Source organism: Helianthus annuus, chromosome 11, assembly GCF_002127325.2.
Source record: "Helianthus annuus cultivar XRQ/B chromosome 11, HanXRQr2.0-SUNRISE, whole genome shotgun sequence".
NCBI classification, from domain to species: Eukaryota; Viridiplantae; Streptophyta; class Magnoliopsida; order Asterales; family Asteraceae; genus Helianthus; species Helianthus annuus.
The window spans coordinates 8,352,682-8,358,985 of record NC_035443.2 but is presented as its reverse complement, the minus strand read 5'-3'; positions in this window follow the sequence as shown (position 1 = coordinate 8,358,985).

Genomic DNA, 6,304 nt, shown 5'->3' with positions numbered 1-6,304 from the left:
AGATTAGCGACAGAACGACTTAGCGGCACTGAATTGGCATTAACGACAGTTCAAAGAATTTCAGCGACAAAATGGGAAATGAGCAACAATATTACCGTACTCGGCATCGCAAAACAATTCATGGCAGATCTATGGACGCATTATGATAAATTCAAAGAGAAGGCATTTTATCATCGACGAAGACGAGACGAGTCATTACGGATAGTAGCCAAAGACATGGGTTATGATTATGGTGATGTGAATAGTTGCAGAACAGAGAGAAAGAGCAATGAGCGATGGCTGCATTCCGAAAGAAGGAGAGCATGGAAATGACTGGCATGAGATGAAAAGGCTGCAGAACGACGGCGATTCGATTTCAAGCAGGTAGAAAAGGCGGTGGATGAAGCTAATCGAAGTGTTCTTATGCATTCTCAGAAATATAATCAAGTTTAGGGGAGTGTATTAGATTATAAACTTAATTATATTTGCTTATTATGTATCGTTAGGATAGTTATACTTACATTACAGATGTGTATATTCGAATAAGTGAAGGGGCATGATGGTTGAGACATACCGGTTTAAAACGGTAGTTATTCCCACCGAGAATAACCGACCGAAGTAGCTGCCCTCTTCATATGTATATAACAACATTTGCTGGTAATATTTTCGGCACTAAGATATTTCCATACAATATCCAAATGCATGTTTCTCTGTTGTTCTCTGTACAAACACACTCACGAACACGAATACGATGTCGATGATGATAACGGCTTCCGCTAACACTTTTTCATCTTGCTTTAGATATTTCCACCCTAGTTTTTCTGCAAAATCATGCATTTTTTGCTTTTGCTCTTCTGTGAATTTTGTTCGGAATCTTTTCTTTACCGGCTGTCCTCCCGGGAGTATTCGAAACATGTCAAGACCTTCACCTTATGCATCTGTGTTTACCATCTGGTGGTGATATTAGTTATTATCAAAAACCAAAATCGAATCGTTGAAAATCAAAATCAAAATCGAACTAAACCCAACCAAACCAAACCATTATAAACAATTTAGTTCTGGTTTTGTTCGAAAATTTCTAATAAAGAAGTTAAAGTTCCAGTTTTGAAGGTCCCGAAATCTGAGGATCGATAACGAAAACCAAATCCTTGTTTATCACAAACACGGTCACGGGTGCGGAATCCACGTAACGATGCCAAACCAAACACAGATAATAAGAACACGGAATAACCAATGAAACACAATCTATTGATTAAACGGGATGAGAACCGAGAACAACTGATACACACACAGTTTTACAGAGTAAGGGGCTGTTTGATAGCCTCTGAATGGTCATTAAGAGGCTACCTCTTAAAGGAACCATTAAGAATTTTACTAATGAGAATGTAGAAGAATGTGACATGTGATGATTTACCATTCAGAGGTTACCTCTTAACCATTCAGACTTGAGGTTACCTCTTATTCATTCAGAGGTTATAAAACATTAGGAGGTAGCATCTGAATGGTCATTAAGAGGCTACCAAACAACCCCTAACTCTCAGGGTATTCTATCATCTAGTTTCAAAGTGAAACCAGACAGTTGTTTATATAGTATCCTGGGCCTTAACTACGACGAAACACAAAAAGGGCTCGACGAAACAACATTGGGCCAGACATTGGGCCTGAAGAAACCCAACAGACGACGAAACAGGGAGTTTCGTCATGCATTTGTCCTGTAGTGTGATGAAACACTTGTGTTTCATCGTGATTTGTCCTGTAGTGTGAAGAAACACATTGTGTTTCTTCATGGTTTTGTCCTTTAGTAGGGGAAACACATTTGGTTCATCATGAACAGATGGGTTTCGTCATGATGTGTTTCCCCATGAAGACTTTTGGCCCAGTGAAGGTTTTGGCCCAAAGAACTATATAAACACACATACAGACAACTAACAATCTAAATGCAACATGCATTGTTCGGTTAACGTTACAAAACAAATGAGATAAAGTTGTCGGACCCAAGTGGGATAGGAGGATATCCGACTTGGTCTTCATGCTGTGAAAGGCTCGAACCGAACGTGCCGCGTCCACACAAAAATGTATCAACAAACTCCTCCTTGGACGCTGCTGTGATGGTTCGACTTCCATGTCTTTCATGTCGGAGGATCTTCAAAGTCTTCACGCGTCGTAATAAGAAAGTGTATCAACAAACTCTCCATTTCATTTAGAAAGTGCGTTAACAAACTCCCCCTTAGAATGAACTCTCCATTGAGTCATACTCGTGAATCTTTTGACTTGTCAATTCTTCAGATCCTTGTGGTGTTGATGAAGGGTCATCGGCAACTCGATCATCGTTATCCTTTGAGTGCCTTCATGTCGTGTCTTCATTCCAAAGCTTGTCATCGAACGTGTTCTCCTCGCCTTTAGCATCTGCACACGTAAGAAATCTAAACGCATAATGAGAACAACCGCTTGGAATATAGTTAACATTTAAACAAATGACACCTATGTGACCTTATCTCAATCAAACACCGACCGACAACAGTTTGAAAGTTTAAAAATGTTCAATTTCAACCCTTTAACTTTCAAAACTTGTTAACTTCAACAGATTATGAAGATGTAATTGTTTTTCGGCTTACAATCAGGATTTTGGGTAGGATAGACTCGAGTTCCAACAACGGTCAATCAAAAATAAACTAGAAATAAAATTTTTTTGGCTTTTATAAAGTTTATATTAAAACACACCTAAAATCTTTTTGGTATTTTTCATTTTTCAAATGTAAAGACGGAAAACAATAAATAAATATATACAAAGATGCAAAAACTAAAAGCAGTAAATAAATATTTACAGACATTCTTTTTGCGAGTTTCGAGGGTAAGAGAATCATATCAGTGTACGGTCACGCCAAAACGCTCTTTTTGTTCAATTAGTTAACATTTAGATAAGCATCCTATAACAATTATCGGTATTGTTTTCCACTTAAGCTCAACTTATCAGATGTAATCATGGCAAGGGGATACGATTAGGTATGATTTATACTTACCGACCGGTGTTCATCCACACACGACACATTCCCGTATCAAGGTATGCACGAGAGTTCATCTTACCGGTGAGTATACCGTTTATCATCTGTTTGACCGTATAAAAGAATGTGAGATACTCACTTATTTTTGATTGAAAACAAGCCCTATGTGATAGAATCACTTATTGATGAGGAACTTGATTTTCATATGCATGAGGGCACAGGAGAAAGTCCGTGAACAGGTCAATACTTTCGTACAGCAGAGAGACGAACTTGACTCCCGGAAAGAATGTGATATTTTATCACTTATTTGTTTGGACATGTAATTGTTGATCACTTATTGAGGTCGAATGCAATATGTACACGTATATATAGTATCATGGAAGATCTAGACTTGCGTCCCCGTTATTTTTCGGTAAAAGATACAACCATGATACCCAGATGATAAGCAGCATAAAGACCGAATATCTCAGAACCTCGGCAATCTCTCAAACGAAATTTCGGTACTAAGACCATATGCCAATGTGCGGTTCCCACCTGATCTTCAGTCGATTAAAGTTTATATCACCCTGCACACTTTAAAATGATTGTGAGCCTACCGATACATCTTATATAGAGCTGCTTATCGTTTTTCATTTTTAAGTTCAATTTGAAGAGGTTTCGACAGAACACTGATGTACTATCATTTTCTCTTTTGCTCGCCAGGAAACTCATTTTTGTTTTTCTATTGTTTTTGTGTTTTTAAATTTTTTCGATGTTTTTGGATTTTTAAAATTTGGATTTACTCCCCCTAAAATCAACAAACTATGATAAATTTTGAAAACACAAAGGTATTTACAAAAACGATTTCCCGATGTCAGATTAACTCATGTTTTACCTCAATGCCGTTTACCAAAATTAATTTTAATCAGAAATGATTTATCGAATTTTGGAAAAATCAGTTTGCACGTCGGTAAGCGGTGCAGACCATGACAACATTGACGAGTTTCATAGTGAAACAATCACGTGTAAGGTGATATTCGAGATCAACGTGTATGGCCAAAGAGTACTGTACGAGATGATAATAATTCATAAGGCAACTTAAATATCGACAAGTATAGGAGAGATTAGAATTTCAAAACTGTATCCTGCAACTGCTTCGTGCATTGCCAGGAATTTGAGTGCTCTCCCAAACTGGATATCCACCCGGTGTGGACTTCAAAGCCGATTTTTGTAGCTACTGAGAAATCTCTTCACAGCAACAAGATCATAAACCTTTGGGTCCGGCTGGTCTTCCACATTACACCAGTGAAGGTCTTTATCTTTCTCTTGAGAAGTAGTGTGCGGTTGTTCAATCCAAGCCAAGGCATCCGCACACCCGGTTGGTTTGTTCAACAAACACATTTTCTTCAATCAAACCACGAAGAAATGTACACTGCACGTTCATTTTGTTGATTTTGATTAATTGAACACTTTTCCATTTTGTTTGAGTTTTCAAATGCAAGGACGTTTTATGAAGTTTTATGAAGTACATTTCAGGCTTCTGGCAGAAAACACCAAGCAACAACTTCGGCTTAATCAAAAACGAACTTTACAAAATACACTAAAAACGAATTTAAAGCACGGAAAACTAAACGAAAAGTAATTGAAAGAAATAAACAACTGTACAAGTGCAAACTTTTTGCGAGTTTCAAGGATAAGGAATCATACCAGGTTACGGTCTTAGTCAACATGATTTTGATTTCTGTTTAAAGTTCTGGGTAAGTATACTACCTCGATTATCGGTATTGTTGTCAACATAAGCTCAAACTGATCAAACGTAATCACAATTAGGAGATACGATTTACGGGGATAAGGACCCGAAATCTGAGGATCGATAACGAAAACCAAATCCTTGTTTATCACAAACACGGTCACGGGTGCGGAATCCTCGTAACGATGCCAAACAAAACACAGATAATAAGAACACGGAATAACCAATGAAACACAATCTATTGATTAAACGGGATGAGAACCGAGAACAACTGATACACACACAGTTTTACAGAGTAACTCTCAGGGTATTCTCTCATCTAGTTTCAAAGTGAAACCAGACAGTTGTTTATATAGTATCCTGGGCCTTAACTATGACGAAACACAAAAGGGCTCGACGAAACAACATTGGGCCAGACATTGGGCCTGAAGAAACCCAACAGACGACGAAACAGGGAGTTTCATCATGCATTTGTCCTGTAGTGTGATGAAACACTTGTGTTTATCGTGATTTGTCCTGTAGTGTGAAGAAATACATTGTGTTTCTTCATGGTTTTGTCCTTTAGTGGGGGAAACACTTTTGTTTCATCATGAACAGAACAGATGGGTTTCGTCATGATGTGTTTCCCCATGAAGACTTTTGGCCCAGTGAAGGTTTTGGCCCAAAGAACTATATAAACACACATACAGACAACTAATAATCTAAATGCAACATGCATTGTTTGTTTAACGTTACAAAACAAATGAGATAAAGTTGTCGGACCCAAGTGGGATAGGAGGATATCCGACTTGGTCTTCATGCTGTGAAAGGCTCGAACTGAACGTGCCGCGTCCACACAAAAATGTATCAACAAGTTTGATTTCGTAATTATATGAAAAATTGTAGTTAGAAAACATCAAGTTTAGAAGTGGTTTTACAGGCTGTGACCTAACCAATCAACAGGGTCGGCTCTATCATTTTAGTGGCACAAAGCCAAGTAAAACTTTGGGGCCCTTTTCCAAATTTAATTTGTAATAAAATAAAATAAAATAAAAAAGTATGGAGTTAAATTACTTTACAAAATAATAAAAATTTGGTTCATATGTTATGTAACAAATACAAATAGTACACCAGCCTAAACCTAATTAGGCTAAAATGTATTCAAACATGAGCAACATATTTCGCTTTTATCAATATCAAACAAATAGTACACCAGCCTAAACCTAATTAGGCTAAAATGTATTCAAACATGAGCAGCATATTTCGCTTTTATCAATATCAAACAAATAGTACACCAGCCTAAACCTAATTAGGCTAAAATGTATTCAAACATGACAGCATATTTCGCTTTTATCAATAGGGTTAATGGATTTAAACAACCCCAACTATTGTTATTTGGCCGCTAGCACTCTCAACTTTGACTTTGCCTCACACCACTCCCAACTTAACACATTGTTTGTCATGGCACCCCCTCGTTAAATAAACACTAACTTGGTTAGGAAAATTAGTCTACGTGTCATTTTAATCTGATATGGCATGTATGACGTGGCCACTTTTTGAGGAAGTGGCTTGTTTCAGATTAGGTGTCATGCTGATGTGGCCCCTATCTCTCTAC